We start from the raw sequence: 16,702 nt of genomic DNA, 5'->3' as shown, positions 1-16,702 counted from the left end.
TAGAGTGGGACCAGCCCAAGGCAGAAAGCCAGAGAGGTCTGAGGTCTCAAGCCTACAAGCACGACCAAGGCCACTGTCAAAACCAAAGCATATCAATGACTCTTGGCCCTGAAGATCGGGCCTGGACAGGCTGTAATGCCTGACCAGCCCCATCCCATGAATCCCAGGCAGCTGGACTCCCCGCTGAATGGCAGCCAGACAGCCAGGCCTGCTGTGTGGGGCCCAGCTGACAGGGAGCTGCAGGGAGGGAGTGGGAGGCTGGGCCACCCTGAACAGGGGCCCCGGAGGAGGGGGGTGTAGGTGGGGCTGGGCTGGAGGGAAAGCCACTTCACCCTGCTCCCTCCCAGGCAGGCTGGTCTTGGGGCCACATGCAGGCCCAGGCACAAGGTGGTCTGTTTCCAGCTGTCCCAGGACAGGGCAGGTAGGCTCCTCTAAGGACAGAAGGTTGTGTCAGAGCCAAGGACCATGGCAGCAATTCCATGACGATGAGCTGTCTACTCCCTTGAGCTGGCCCTCACTGACTCAAACTGGTGTTCACTCCTCAGGCCACAAACACAAGACTCAGCCCTGGCCCATCAGAGGGTTCATGCAGGAAGCAACTTTAGGCTGTTGTTCATGCTCACCTCCTAAACGGACCCCCCACCATCACACACCAGGCTCCTGGTGTCTGGCCAACCCCCCAACCTCAGCCTCACACCTCTGTCCTCTTTCCCGCTGGTCACACTCCTGAGCATGACTCTGGACTCCTAGCAGGTGGCTGACACAACCACTTTGAGAGCGTACCACACTGGTTGCTTACGGCAGGGGGACAAGAGGCTTCCGCCAGGGCCAGCCAACCACAGCAGATACCAACCCATTAACCCAGACTGCCTGGGACGGCCTGCCACGCACCCTGGAGAACCACTGACTGACTCACGGGGCAGCCAGGCTGAACTACAGGCTGGCTGCCTCGGAAGGGACAAGGAGAGGCCTGCTCACCAGCAACGTACTCCCCTGGGCACCAAGAAACATCTTTCTGAAGGCTGAAGGCTGAAGACCAAAAGGAGACACACACCCACATGGCCCCTTCATCTTATCTCCCACCTCACTTCCACTGTCTCCAGGACACTCTTTAAGTCTCAACTCCTTTGGCCGGCATTCGAGGGCCTCCCAGTTTGGCCCTAACCCGCCTCTCCAGGGTGGTCTCTGCCACCTCTTCCTTCTCCAAACACCCAAGATCACTTGCCATTCGCTGAACCCCAGGATCCTCACGTTGCCTGCCTTTGCACATACTGTTCCCAGTGCCTGAAATGTCCTTCCCGCATCCTCCACCTGGCAAACTTCTACTCCTCCTTCAATGTCACTTCTGGGAAGTCTAACCAATGCTCTCCCTCCCCCACCACCCATGGCAGAATGACTCGCTCCCCTCCCCACATCCCTGAGCAAGTAGGGCACTTCCTACCTTCAATCACAATTAGGATCTGGGCCAGAGCTGCTCAAACTATTTGTGGTAAAGAGACTTTTTTTTTTTTAAGTTTTCCAATCTGCTGCCAACTGATACTTTTGTAAATTACAATACAAACAACGCGGTCACGTCAAGCTGCAATATGAGTTCCTCAATATTTACTCGCTATGTCTGTACCCATCTTGCTGCAGAAGAGGAACACAGGAGCTCACAGATGGGCAGGGGTCTGCAGACTCCCCTCTCCATGGCACTGTCAGGCCCCAAGGGACCTGCTGCAGGGCCCATCCAATCATGTGCTTATGTTTGGACCTCCAGAGCCCAAGGGGGCGCCCCATGAACATCTGCTGAACCAAATGTTGAATGGGAAGGTCCCAGCAACCCTGTCACATGGGTAGCACCTGTACGAAACAGGCATCCCCATTTCTCAAGCTAATACACAAGTTAATGCCACAGCGGGCCAACAATGTCGTACTTTCTCGGTACTAACCAGCTTTACGAGGCAGACGCTGGAAACTGCAAGGCCTCCAGTCCACCCTCCCTCTCAGCAAAGGCTCCTGACACCATCCCACTGCAGTAACAGTGAGGCAGTCCCATAGAGTGGTGAAGAGCTTGGACTCTGGAACCAGACAGACCTGGGTTCAAATCCTGGTTCCGCCTTTCATAGCTGTGTGGCCTTGATTAAGTCACTTCACTTCTCTGGGCCTCAATTTCTCCTGTGTAAACTGAGGCTATAACACCAGTATCATGGGGCAGCACGCTGCTTCAGGCAGGGCCCATACACACCCATAAGTCTCAGTCAGGTTTGACTATTATTGATATTTATAAAAGGCTGGGGATCAACCAGCCCGAAACTCTGCCCTGGACCCTCCCTTTCTGCTCATCCTCCCCTCAAGACCCAATATCCTCTTTTTAGGGTAAATTCTTCCCTGGCTGCTAAGTTTGATTTCCTTTGAAGCTTTCACTTTCCTGACCTCCCTACCCCGGGCTAAGAGGCTTCTCCTTTCTCCCCTTCCCTGGGACACCCTGAACTTCTGATCCTCTTCACTTCTTCCCCACACACCACCCCTTCTGGCTGATCTGGCTCTCCCTCTGTTAACACAACTGGTCTGAGGCGGGTTCTGGCACCACCCTGAAAAATGCCACCCTGTTTGGGTTGGGGCAGTGAAGGGCTGGACTGCGAGGCCAGGGATTGCCCCAGCCTGCAACCTCCTCCCTACCCACCCACCCACCCAGAGCCCACCCTCTCTGTACCTTGGGCCAGGACAACGCTGAGTCCACCCCAGCTGCGCCCACGAGAGGCTCACTCCCTCCTGGGGCTAAGGGTCCATTGGGCTGCTCCCTAGGCACCTCGTCCAGGCCGGAGCCTCCCAAGCTGGCCATCTCCATCCCTTGGACATCAGGCAGCAGGATTCCTTCCTGGCCCTCACCCCTTTCCCTTGGGGAAAGTGCGAGATAGTGGGAGAAGCCACTGCGGGAAGGCTGACATTGTGGGGGCGGTTCCATATTTACTTGCTTGGTGACGTTCATTCCAGCCCAGCTCGGTGCCCAAGTCAAGGTGATATAATTGCCTGCTGGTCCCATCTCGCCCCCAACCTCACCATGAGCCCAGGAGAAGGAGCCCACTCGTCACTATCCCCTCCCCACCCCAAATTCCTTCATGCACATTACCCTGGGTCACTGCCTCTGTCCCTCCCAGGACAGGGTAAGCCCCTGTCGTGGCAGATATTCAAGCAGTGGCTAAATAGCCTCTCTATTGGGAGGGCAAGGCATGGAGACATGGGGACAAATGCTCTCAGAGGTCCCCATTCGGCTCTGATTCCAGGAGGAGGAAGACTGGGGTGCAGAGGAAGGGGTGCTAGATTTGGGGTTAGAATTTTAACTTGGTCACTCTCTAAATTGTATGGCCTTAAGCAAGTTACTTCCCCTCTCCGAGCCTCAGTTTTCTCCGCTGTAAAATGGGGGTTATAAGAACTGGTCTGCCTGCCTCATGGGCTAATGATAAGGGATTTGGGAGAAGATGAAGTTGGGTGCCCGGGGTTGCCCATATGGGTCAGGTGGGGCGGGGAAGAGAAATGGGTGGAAGGGAAAGCTCTAGAAGGCACTGATGGCTTCAGAGGCCCAGTGCCTCAGTTTGCAAACAGAGTCCCCACCCCTCAGCACCCACCCCGATCTGAAGCTGATGCTGGGGAGCAGATATGGCCAGCAGCCTTCTACCCGCTCCACTTCTGCCCCCTCCCCTAGTGTCACTGCTTTGGAGGCTCCTGGTCTGTCCAGATGTGCATGCTAGTGCTGACACATGAGGTTCCCAGATGGGGAGACAGAGGATCCTGAAACCAGCGTGCAAAGTGAGAGCTTATAAATCAAATCTTGTGTTTCAAGTACCTGCTGGGAATTGTTCAGTAACGTAAGCAGGCGACCCCTACGCCTTCCTTTATGAACTGCGTTTCTCAAAACGATTGGAATGATTAGATTATGGCTGTGTGATATGGAGCTTGTCACTTACGCTCTCTGAACCTGAATTGCCTTTTCCATAAATGGATGTGGAAGCAGCCTCACGGGGCTGTTGTCAAGTGCCCTTGTGCTCAAAGGGCCACGTTCCTCTTAAACTCTGGTCCGGAAAACAAGAAGGAAAAAATTTCTTCCACAGAATGTAATATGGGACTGACAATACTGTCTCCATGCAGGAATGGAAACTGAGGCCCAGGCATGTTTGGCCTTGAACACAAGCCTGGGAGGGGGTGGGGGACGTATCTGAAGGTGTGGTCAGGTTACCTTTAAGTAGAGAGACCTCTGTGTTACACGCTCATATCTAGGCACTGCTATCCCCAGCGAGGGGGACAAGATTATTTCCGTGACCTGGGGCACGCCTCCCCTCTGGCCGTGACATCACATCTGAGAAAGTGGCCCCTGAGCTGGCCCTAAGCCACACATTGGTACTTGGGGCTTCTTTCTCTGGGGCCTCCACGAGGCCCTGCTTTGCAGATGCAGAAATAGGCAACCCCAACAGGGGCAGCCTCTTGCCCACATCTCCCAGCTGCCCAAGGGGCAGGACAGAACTAACCCTGAGGCCCATACCCCTCTCCAGGCCATAGCACTGCCTCCACCCACCCACACCCCTGGCTGCCTCTTTCTTACTTCCCTCTCCCTGCCAAGAGGCCAGCCCAGGGCACTCAGCCGGGCTTTATCTGGGGTTGCCTTGGCTACTCAGAAACAGAAGCCAGGCACACTAGAGAACCTGTGACCCCCAGAACGGTGCCCTTACCGCCCTCCTCTGAGCCCCATGTGAAGGGCCAAGTGCCAGCCTCCTTGCCTTCCCCTTTAGAATGGCCACCACCAAGCTCTCACCTTCCTCTTCACCCTCTCCTACCTGATTACAGCAACAGCTTCCTCATCGGCCTCCCTGCCTCCAGCCTCACAACCAAGCTGCTGCTGCTGCTAACGGTCTCAGGGACGTGGATCTGATCTCTCTGTGGGCTTTCTCCTCGTGAAACCCTCTGCAGCTCCTGCAGCCCCACAGACAGCGTGTAAACTCCCCAGCACAGCAGTCACGACCTGTGACAACCTGGGTGGGGAAAAGCATCAGGGTTACATGGGAGGGCTCAGGAGCCAGGCGGCCTGGGTTCAAATCCCAGCTCGGCCGCTTACCACCTGAGACACCTTGGGCGAGGTATTCTACCTCTCTGAGCCTTGGTTTCCTGTTTCCCCTAAAAAGTGGGGAAAATAATAGTAGCAATATCAGAGGCCTGCTGGGAAGATTAAATGAGAAAATGCATGTAAAGCACTTTGCATGTAGTAAGTGCTCAATTCATTCAGCTATTCCACAAATGTCTGACACCTACTATGTGCTATGCCCTATTCATAGAGCAGTAAATGAAACTGACCAAAATCCCCGCTCTCTAGAAACATATAATTGATGATAATTGAGGGAGGGAGCCAAAAACAAAATAAATGAGTAAAACATAGGGCATGTTATATGTGCTATGTACTAAGGGAGGGGAAAAAAACCCAGGAAAACGGGGGGACACAGGGTAGGGGGTGCAATTTTAAACAGGAAAGTGTCCACAAGAACGTGCTATTTGAGCAAATGTGATGGAGGTGAGGGAGGCTGCCATGGAGATAACAGGTAAGATTGTTCTAGGGAGTAGGAACAACCAATGCCAAAGCCTTGAGGCCTAGTCAGGCAGGACTGGTGTGTTAGTCATACTGTTACTATCATTCTCCTTGCCAGGCGCATCTCCCTCCACTTCCTCCCTTAGACACTCTCTCCGGCCAAATGAACTACGTGAGCCTCTCCAAAACCTTCTATGTGCCATGCCTTTGAACAAGACACACCTTCTGCTGGGATGCTCGTCCCCTCTTGGCTCTACAAATCCTACTCATCCTTCAAAACCCAGCTGAAAGACTCCCTCCCCAGGAAAGCTTTCTTTGACTCAGTGTCACCAGTGGTCTACCTTACACCCTCCTGTTATCACCTGGACCTGCCTGGTTAACTTCCCACCTCCCACACTGCTGTGTGAGCTCTGTGGGGGCAAGGACTGGCTTCCACACTACACCCCCAAGCCCAGCACCGTGCCTGGCACAGGTTAGGCATGTATACCGTGACCATCTGCTGAATGAATGAAGGACTGAAGGACGCCCCAGGCCTCCCTTCTTACAGAGCCTTCGCCCAGGGACACCACCATGAGTGTGGCTGCCCTGGGGGAATAGTGGCCTTTCCAACACAGATACGAATCTGCAATAGGAAACAGGCTTTTTAAAAATAACAGCACATTTTTCTTTTTTCTTCGTTGTTTTTCTTCTTTCTGCTTGGCTTATTTTTCCAATGCAGTCCCTGGACCAGCTGCAGGGAAGCCCTTCCCAGGCCCCACGCTGAAAACATGGGCTCTGGGACCTCCAAGAAGTCCCAAGCCCCAGCAGAGGTGGAAGTGCACCAAATGGTTCTAGACCAGCCCTGGCACCAAGGCCACCAGGCACCTCTAAGCCAGAAACCCCCTTGTTCAATCCCAATGTTAGGGGGGTATTATTTCCTGGAAATTGGTTCTCCAGTGAGGGCTTTCTAATGCCATGTGACATTTCCAAAGGGGCTCTACATGGTAGGGCCTGAGTTCTCTGCCCTCACTGTAAGAGGGTATCCCTAAGGAGGTGGCATCAGACTGCCAGGATTCCAGTCCTGGCCATACCCGTTTAACCCTGGATTCCTTACTTCACTTCTTGGGGCCCCAGTTTCCCCAACTATGAAATGAAAACAATAATCCCTATCTTGTGGAGCTGTTGTCTGCACAGGGATGTCACATGCTTAGAACCATACCTGGCCCACAATAAGCCCTCTTCCATAAACAGTAGCTGCCTTCATCGTCATTACCTTCATCTCCATCGTCCCTGGATCTCCTACGCTGTGACCCTTCCCTGAATCACATACTCTCCAGATCAACAGAGATCTCAGGGTCTGTTACATCTCACACTCCTGCCCTCCTGGACCTTCCCCTTATACATCCCAGAAACATGGTCCTTCTGGGGCAGGAACACCTATAAATACAGGGAGTGTAGTACCTGTACTCTACGGGCCAGTCACTTTGCCTGCCCTGCCGGACACCTCCTTTCAGCTGGACCCACCTGCCCCTACCCCAGAAAAGCAGCATCCATTAATCCTGTCCTTAGCCCAGGTACTCAGGTACTCCAGTGCTCAGGTACTCATCAGAAGGTATTTCTCTAGCAGCTCTTGTGTACAGACACTGGAAATACAGGGGCTCGTACAAGCCAACACAGGTCCTGCCCTCGCAGAGCTTACGGTCTGGTGAAAGAGTGAGACTGTACTCAAGAATTCCACCAATAAATGTAAAATTGCTACTAAGATGAGTGCTACAAAAGAGAGGTACGTGGGGCCATGAGAGGCTGTGATGGGGGTGTTTGACCTAATCAGGGAGGGCTTCCCTGACGAGGTGATGCTGAAGCTGAAAGATGACGGATGAGGAGGCCTAAGCTGAGGTTAAATGCACAGAACAGAGGGAACACCATGAGGAAAGCATATGGGGTGGAACATGGCAAATGGAGGGATACAAGATTGTGTCCCCCGTAAGTGGAGGGCCACTTAAGAACAGAAATCCTTCAGTGGGAGTCCCTGAAGGTTTTTCAGGCAGGGGTTGATAGACTCAGATTAGTCAAAAAGGTCTCTTTGGTTGCTGTGGATGAGCCTTCCCAAGTCTGTGTGTGTGTGTATACAGTTGACCCTTGAACAGCACGAGTTTAAAAATCCACATGTAAGTGGACCCATGCAATTCAAACCAGTGTTGTTCAAGGGCCAACTTTTTTGATCCGCAATTGGGAATTCACAGATGTGGAGGGCCATCTGTAATTACGCTTTTGCAGAGTCAAACATTATAAGAAGATTTTTTGACTGTGCGGAGGGGAGAGGGGTTGGCATCCCGAATCCTCACGTTGTTCAAGGGTCATCAGTACTTGTCTCTGCCTGAACACTCCTCTAGTCCAAGTCAAGACAGGCTAGGTTATGCTGCAGTCACAAACAACCCCCAAATCTCAGTGATTTAAAACAATGAAAATTTAGTTATCATTCATGCTCCGTGTCCATCATGGGACATCTAGGAACTCCACTCGTACTGATCCAGGGACCCAGGCTAGCAGGAACAGCCACCATCCCACCTACTGCCAGTTGCCATGCCACAGGAAAAGAGCACTCTGGAGGGTCCATACCATCAACTAAACGCTTTGGCCCAGAAGTGACATGTAGTTCAAAACTCACTGGCCCATCACATGGCCCTACACAAGCACAAGGGGACCTAGATTCAATCCTACCACGTGCCTGGATGAATTGGAAATATTTAAGGACGAGCATTAAGGACCCTCAGACACTCTCTCACCCCATCTTGCCCTTCGCCAACCTTAACTCATTCATTAGACAGCAACGGTTTCAGTATTCCAGAAGGAGGGAGCAGCGTGTGCTGGAGAGAACAAGGTGTGGCTTGCAGAGATCCAGGGGAGGGTGAAAGACGAGGAGCAGGAAAGGGCAGCGGCCAGATCACTCAGAGGCTTTTAGCTGATGGTAAAAAGTTGGTTCTTCATCCCCAAAGCCCTGAGAAGACTTTTCTGGCAGGAAACGGGAGGCTTGACAAGATCTTCTTTGGAACAGATCACTGTGCCTGTGATGCTGACACGGGCATAGAGGGAGGTTGCAGGTGGACAGTTAGGAAGCTCTTGCTATTGTCCTAGGGAAGGACAGCAGTGGCTTCACTAAGATGCTGGGGAGGAGGGTATGGACAGAGGTGGACAGATTCAATGTACAGGTTAAAGTTCCCTAGACCTGAAAATAGAGTAGACTGGACGGAGGGCACAGAGGCACCAAGCTTTCTGCCGTAAGGACTCGCAGGATGGTGGTAGCCTTGACCAAGTTCAGAGCCCAAGAGGAAGGAAGATTATGGGACAGCCTTGGACCCCATGTGTTGGTTATAACTATGAGATAGCCAAGAGGGCAGGCAAAGCAGGCAGCTGAATAAAACAGGTATGATTCCTGACTCCTAGTCCAGTGTCTTTACTTCCTTCATACTTGCCAATAACATAGAACCAGGGAGTCCTCACATACCCTGCCCCCCAATATAAGTCCAGGTAAGGAAAGATTCAGATGATAGAAGTCTTAAGTTGACACCACAGAGAGCAAATTTATGAAACACATCAATCCAAGGGGTCTAGAGGACAGAATTATAACTCAGGTCAAAATACTATGTAAGCGACAGTGGTTGATCAAGGGCTCATGGGACAAGTGAGAGGAGCCCCGTATCTTTGAGAATGTCACTAGGGAAGGGAACTAGATCCTGCTCCAACTGCTCCTTGGAGGCCCCTGTCAGTATGGTACTGGAAGGACCTGGGTAGGGTCTGTCGGGCAATTCTGATATTTCCAAGATAGTATTTTCTGCGCTAATCCTGAGGAGAGAACACTTCTTAAAATACATGTCAGCTGTGGGCTAGGCATTTTATCTCTGCCACTTCAGATGTTCTCACAACAGCCTTGCCAGACAGGCTTTGTTGGTCCCATTTTAAGGATGGAAGAAGCAAGGTTGAGAGGTCTAGGTAACAGTGCCAAGTCTACAGTCACACAGGTATTAGGGGGAGGAAGGATTCCGATGGAGAAGCCCCTTTCCATTAAACTAATGCAACCAGCCAGGGCTGTATTCCCAGAAGGGGTTTTCAGACATGTGCCACAGAGCACTCTGCTTGCCTGCCTCTCAGAGTTAGTGGGCAAAGATCATGCCCGCCTCCCCAGGATAGGAGACCACAGCCTGTGAATTCTGGCCCATGGACCATCACCCCCACCCCCAACACCTTCCTTCCTCTCAAGGGGAATGTGGGAAAAAGCAAGCTTAAGTGCTGCAGGCAGGATGCTACATGGAAAATTCTTTTGCCCCAGCAGAAAAAAAAAACACCCAAAGTTTATAGGGTTTCCAGGCATTAAGGGCAATCTCTCATTATTGTCTGCTGTCCCCGCGCACAAAGAAGTGGGTGTTTCCTTTCAGCCACTCTAAATTATATATACCACAGCCTTTCTCTACACGAAGCAAACGTCTAAGAAAGAAGAGAGGTTTAACATTTTTCTCTCCTAAGTCCCGGCCTATCCTGGGGATCTAAGCCCCTACCGCCCAACCTGGTTCAAGACACAGGCAACTTTTCAGCCAGCATCGCCCAGCACTCAAGACATTAGTATTCATTCTCTTTGCAGCCACTAGCCTAGGGCGTGCTGGCCTTGACACGAGAAAGGTCACTGGCCACGAAGTTTCCGCAGTTTCTGCATATGAGAGTACCTTGGGGATTGCAAGTGGGGGAGGTGGAGGCTACTACACTCCGGAGAGATTTCCCGAAGAGTCTACACCGCAACTAAGATTTAAAAGATAGGAAAGAAACGGCCTCCGGCTCGGCGGCGTTTAGCGGGAAACCGTGGACTACGATGGAAGAGACCCCCACTGCATCTCGAAGGACCCAAGCCCTCCACATCAGCCCCAAGCGCCCAGCCGAAAGTGCCGCGGAGAACTAGGCCAGCGGCCGCGGTAAACCCTCCAGCCTTCCGCGCCCCGCCCCGCGCGTGTCACCGCGTTCTCATTCCGAACGCTCGGCCCGGTCCGCCGTTCCCATTGGTCGGCGGCCACGTCCGTCAGCGGGCCGAACGGCGGCGCAGAGAAAAGGCTACATTGTAACAAGGCGAGCGAGCGAAGAGCTAGCGGGGAGGAAGGAGGCGGAGGGGCGGCCCCCGAATCCCGCGGCGGCGGCGGCGGCGGCAGCTACCTGCCGAGGGTTAACCCACCACGGGGCCCGGGCGAGCCGCCCCCCTCGGCTCGCGCCCGTGTGGCCCCGGCCCCCCGCTCGGTTCGCGTCGGCCCCCAGCCTCCCGCGCCCCCCGCAGCCGCTCGCAACCCCTGCAGCAGAGGCCCCCGCGCTCGCTGGCAAACTGCCGAACGCTTTCCGAAGCCATTTTCAATGGCCACATTGGCTACCGGGGCTGACTCACCTTCCCGGGAATGCTGCGGCAGCCGCGGGGCCCGGGCGGCGCGGGCGGCCCGGCGGGCGGCTCGGCGGAGGCGGCGCGGCCCCGGCTGGCGGCCCCCGCTGCGGGAGCGGCCGCGCTGCGGGCGCGCTGGTCCCCGGCGAGGCAAAGTTTCAGCGCCAGCCTTGGCGCGGCGGCGGCGGCGACTCGCTGCTGCTCTCCTCCCCTGCTTTGACCACCATCTTATTAGTACAGGAAATGACATGGAAAACGGAAGAAAGCGGCGTTTGGGGCAGACGCGGACCCCCCAATTCAGGGGCCGGAGCCGGGACTCACCAGCCGCGTCCCAACCCGGCCCCGGAGAAACCTCCCGGGGCCCCCTCGGCCCCCGCCCCGCACGCGGCCCGATGGGGGGAACCTAGCTCCTCGAACCCAAAAGGAGAGGGCGAGTTTTATAATCCAGCCGGCGGAGAAATCGAGAAAGAAACAAATAAATGAAAAAAGAAAAGGTTAAAAGAACTTCCGAACTGGGACACTTTTTTTTTTTTTGGTCGGAATTAAAAGTTCTAGAATTTAAAAAAGTCATTCGGTGGGGGTGGGGGCTCCCTGGCTATCCTGGTCCCGCCGCTGCCCATTTTGTACCAAATAGTTGGGGAATAAATGCGTTTATATTTTTAACCCTTTCGAGGCTCCGCAACAGGCCCCCTCCTGGTCTCGTTTAACCCTTTGACTGCCCAGCAATTTGGAGACACAAACTAAAGCTGTAAAACATAGGCGTCCCGCTGAAGCTGAGGGTAAGGGGTTTGGGGGTTCCTTTAAAATGTTAACTAGTTACGTGGGGCGGGTTTTAAAGTTGCGAACCGATCGTGTTTTTCAAATCGAAATTTGTTACAGGGGTTGAGATTCTGAGAACCGGACTGGCTAGTTCCTGGCTGGCTCGGAAAAGATGTTTAAGCTGTGCTCACTTGTTCGGTTCCTCAGTTTCTCCATCTGTGAAATGGGATTCAACATCACACAGAGATTGAACGTAGGGAGGAAAAGACGGAATTTTCATAAAGACGAAGTGCTTAAAAGTCAGAAAGGCTTCCTTTGGCGCCTGGAAAACCCACGGGCTGCGATGCGGCAAAGGACACTGCGGGATGGCGTAACCAAGACAACCATTACCGAAATAACCCCTTTCCTTGGCGTTGTCCGCAAGGCACGTGGCCGAACTGCCAGGTGTCTCTTGCCAAGGAAGGCTGTGCTGAGCTAGCTCTAAAACGGGGGCCATACCCCCTAGTTGGAGGTTGCTGGGAGGGATTCCATCCAGAAAGGTGCCTGGGCGGGGCTGCCCAGTGAGTGGTGGGTCTGATCAAAACGTCCATCAAAACCCTGCAAGAGCTGGCACAGGGAGCCTCAGGGCAGCACCCTAGGGAGGCTTCCTCCCAAGGGGATGGACTTCCCTGTAAACCTCGCTGCTGGCTGGGAGCCTGGCGTCCAGATGGGAGTCCATGGTCAGACCCCAGGACATGCCCTTGGCTCTTGCAATCTGTTGGGGCCTGGGGGTGAAGCACATCACCTTTCCCTTGACTTTAGCATCACAGACACAGCTTCTTGGAATCCTATGTCTGTTATTTGATGAGTGATCTTGAATAAGTGACTTATCCTCTTTGAGCTTCAGTTTCCTTACCTGTAAGGCGGGGCACACTAATAACCCACATTGCCAGCTCTGTGTGAGGAGCCATGAGAGGATATTTAAAGGACCTAGCACCCAGCTGCTCACAGTAGATGCTTAAGAAACAGTAATTAACACCATAATCCTATGACATTCAATACAACTAAAAAGTTTCCTGAGTGTCTATCTGCTCGTGCCAGGCAGAGTACTGGGTAGTGGGGAGTACCAAAATTAGTCAGACATGGTCCTTCAAGGAGGTCTTGGTCTGGCCAGGAGGTGGAGATACTCACAGCTCACTTGAATTAATTCAGTAATTAATGCACACCCAGCTTTGCTAAACATTGCAGGAAGGCCAAGTACTTGGGCAGGGGGAAGGACACTGAAGAAGGAGCTATTTGTTCCTTTTGAAGAGTCGGGTTCGCCAAGGAAATGATATCAGAGGTTGGCCTTGAGAGGGGGATTGGAATTTCCACCAGTGGTAGGATGGCATTCCAGGATGGTGTACGGCAGGAGCAGAAAGCACCAAGTGCCCAGGTGTTTGACAGGTGGTCAGCTGTGACTGGAGTGGTTGGGGCAGAGGAACCGGAGATGAGGCTAGAAAGCCAAGTGGCTAAAGAGAGAATGTGGTCACAGCCTCCAAAAAGGAAAAATGTCTTTAAGAGAATGAGCTGGTGAGGCCAGCAGGGGATTTCTCCCATAGTGCTGCTTTTATATTTGGGGCTGGGGCTGTGTCTGGGTCCTTGCACATTGCAGGCTGGGGAGTCGGCTCTTCAGGCATCAAATTTGGGAAGCTCAGACACGCTGTGTGGTACAGAGACCCACGTCTGAGGAGCCTGCCACACCGCACTGTGTAAACTGTGGCACATGCCTTTTCCTATCTAGGCTCCAGTTTCCTCCTGCGTGACACAAGGAGTTTGGACCAGGGGTCCTATAGTGTGCCCTTAGGAAGCAGCCCCGTAGGCACGTAATCAAGATCAAGGCACAAGATGGAATCAAGAACAAGGCTGGGAGAGTTGCAGGAACTGTCTCAAGAAGGCAGCCCAAGGGTTAGCACTGAGTCAGATGCTCTGAGTCAGTGTGGGCAGAAAGTGGGGCCTGAATCTAATCACCAGGCAAGTGGTTTAGACCAGGCAGGCCTTGTGAGGTTGTGCCTCAGTTTCCCTTTCTGGGTTGAATTTTGCCTGAAAACAGAAGTAGGGGTGGGGTGGGAGCTCCACTCGAATTCCCTGGGAACTAGTGGAGGGGGAAAAGGGAGGGGACTGAATGAATAGAGCACATGCTGCACGCTTTTGGGGACATGGCCTTTTGACTCAATAATCCAAGGCAGATATCATTACCAGATATTATTATAATTTCTACAGACAGGAAAACTATGCTCAGAGAGGTTAAGACACTTGCTTGGGACCACACAGCTAGAAGTAAGATAAGACTTAAATCCAGGTCTGCCTGAGTTTAAGACTCTTGCTGGAAATCTTCCACCCTTGAACATTTCTGGTTCATTGTCCTTTTCCATATGCAGCCTTTCAGACTAATGGTTGGCAAAATATTCCCTAATTTCTCCTTCGGGCATATCACACAAAAGGAACTAATTAGAACTTTGTGATGCAAGGTCAGGTACTTCATGACCTCCCCCTGCAAATACTGTGCTAACAATCCAGTCACCTCCAGGTCCCTGTGAGGACACTGAGAAGCTCAGCTCAGCTCTTTGGAAGGAAAATGTAATCTGTAACCTTTCTTACCTACTGCTAATAATGATATGCAAGCAGAACATACATCCAAACGAGCTGCAAGTTAAATGCCTGTATCACTGGAGATTCACTTCCCCTTGCTATGAAACAAGGGTGGTGTTTATTGCATTAATTAATGACCCCTCCTAAAGCCTCACTGGGGAAAATTTCTTTTAGGATTTAGTGCCTGGAAAAAACTAATGCTGACAACCAACTGCATTTCCCTCGAGAAACTGGCAAGTGTCTCCCTTGCTAATAAGAAGAGCTCCATAACTTATCAGGTTTGCCTTTTTGCACAGGCTGCCAGGAAGCTCAGAGCCAAATTCCATCCCCATTCCCAATAACATTGGCAGGTACTCCCTCCCCATTCCTCCCTTCTCACTTCTACTCCTGTTGACTCAGCCTTGTTTTCCCTGCCTTTTATTAAAGATGGATCCCTTTTTAACTGCAAGAGATAAATGTTTACAATAAATTCACATTTGGAAGAGTTGTTGAAGAGACCTGGATTCCATGGGCCTTTTGTTAAGCCAGGCATGGTTTTGGTCTGCTCTGGTCTTGTCCACTCGCCCAGCAGCTGAGAGATCCCTTTCTTAGAAGGAAGGAGGGACTGGCCTAAGACCAGGGGACTCCTCGCCCAGCTGCCGATGACAACTAAGATCAAATGCCCTGGGTCAGATCATCATTGCTATTTTGTGCTCTAATAACAAGCAGCTTGCCTCTCTCCTGCCAGCTCCCTAGGAAGCACAAACAAGTATCCCCTAGCCTTCCCCCCAAAGGTATCCCCCATTAGTTCCTCCTATTGAGGCATGGCAAGGAGCAGACTCCTTTCTACATAAGCCACTGCCACTTACAGCCTGTTTACCATGTGCCCGGCCAGGAGGAGGTGAAAGTAGGGGACAGTAGGGTGAGGGTGAAAGAGCAGCTTTAGATCACGAGGACAAGGAAGGCCTCTCTGAGGAAGTGGCGTTTCAGTGGGAGTCTTGACAATGTGAAGGAGCCAGCCCCGCCAAGAGCTGAGTAGAAGAATTCCTCGGAGGGCACACAGCCCGTGCAAAGGCCCTGAAGCAGGACCTTGCTGGGCTTGCTGTATGAGGTGGCAGAGGCCAGTGTGCCCAGAGTGGAGCGTGGAAGGGGAGACAGGGAAGGCGATGAAGGGGAGAAGTGGGTGGAATCTGAGCCATGCTTTTCCACGGCTGGGATTTATTTGAAGTGCAATGGAAGCCACTGGCAACTTTAGAGCTGGGGAGACGCGGGACCTGATTTATGTTTTCACACAATCACCTTGGCTGCCATGTAGCTACTGACATTTGCCGAGTGCCCAGTGAGTAGGTAGGCATGTTCACAAGCCATCTCATTTAATGATTCCCACATCAGAGATGAGGTGGGTGTGGACACATCTCTTTTATCTGGCTGCCCAGCATTTAACGTCCCAGCTAGTGACTGGGGAACTTCTCACCTGAGCCTAGGGGAGAAGCAGCATGTGCCCTCCTGCATGCCTATTAGAGGAGCTGAAAACACCCCAAACTCCCTTTCCCAGTGCCGGAGACTGAACGTTTGTTCCCTACCACCACCACCACCACATTCATATATTGACACCTAATCCCCAGCGTGATGATTTTAGGAGGTGGGCTTTCCGGAGCTGCTCAGGTCATGAGGGTAGGGCCCTCATGAATGGGATTGGTGCTCGTATAATCGAGGCTCAGCCAACCAGATGCATTTCCCCCGACTTTGAATTGGGAGCTAGTGACACATAGAGGCATGGTCCATGGACAATCCTTTCTGGTTAGAGTGCGGATGCAGTACAGTCAGTTCTCAGTGGCTGAATCCAGAAGAGCTGGGGCACTGGTGGTGCAAGTGACAGGACCTGTCCGTCAGCGTTGGGCAGCGTCCTCACTGCACTGACTCTGTGGGATGACCTTGGCTGTGGCTTTGGCTCTGTACATCCCACACCTGGTTCTACAGACTTTCAGAGGAGGATGAGCTACTTGAAATCCTTTTAATACGTTCCTTGTCTGCTGAAATCAATGTACTAGTTACCTATTGCTGCGTAACAAATGACCTCCAAACTTAGTAGCTAAACACAATAAACATCTATTATCTCACAGTTTCTGAGAGTCAGGAATTCTGAGAGCAGCTTAGCTGGATGTTTCTGGCTCAGACTCTCTCATGAGGTTTGTCCAGCTGTCAGCTGGGGCTGCAGTTATCGGAAGGCTTGCCTGGGGCTGGAGAATCTACTTCCAAACTCCCTCACATGGAGGGTAACCTACCATCCAAGTTTGCTCAGGAGTGAGGGATATTCCCAGGACATGGGAATTTCCGCTTTAAAACCAGACCAGTCCCAAGCCCACTGGAGTCGTTTGGTTGCCTTATTCATATTACAAGTGGCCTCAGAT

The 16,702-nt window shown here is 52.5% G+C and overlaps 1 protein-coding gene across 2 annotated transcripts in view; it reads right to left on the bottom strand.

Moving 5' to 3' along the window:
- The window catches only part of PRDM11 (PR/SET domain 11), an 87,601-nt gene extending 76,081 nt beyond the window's left edge, over nt 1–11,520 (bottom strand). The window contains exon 1 of one of the 2 annotated variants that reach the window (XM_074336256.1): nt 10,953–11,520. The gene's annotated coding sequence lies outside the window, so the exon portion shown is untranslated. Of the gene's footprint in view, nt 1–4,811; nt 5,007–10,952 lie in introns of those variants that run through there. The other variant, XM_074336257.1, reaches the window with a different exon arrangement.
- Nucleotides 11,521–16,702: the final 5,182 nt, after the last annotated feature.

This window comes from Rhinolophus sinicus, linkage group LG06 (assembly GCF_036562045.2).
Source record: "Rhinolophus sinicus isolate RSC01 linkage group LG06, ASM3656204v1, whole genome shotgun sequence".
Taxonomy (NCBI): domain Eukaryota; kingdom Metazoa; phylum Chordata; class Mammalia; order Chiroptera; family Rhinolophidae; genus Rhinolophus; species Rhinolophus sinicus.
Note: the sequence above shows the minus strand (reverse complement) of the source record. Positions and strands in the feature narration are given on the sequence as shown.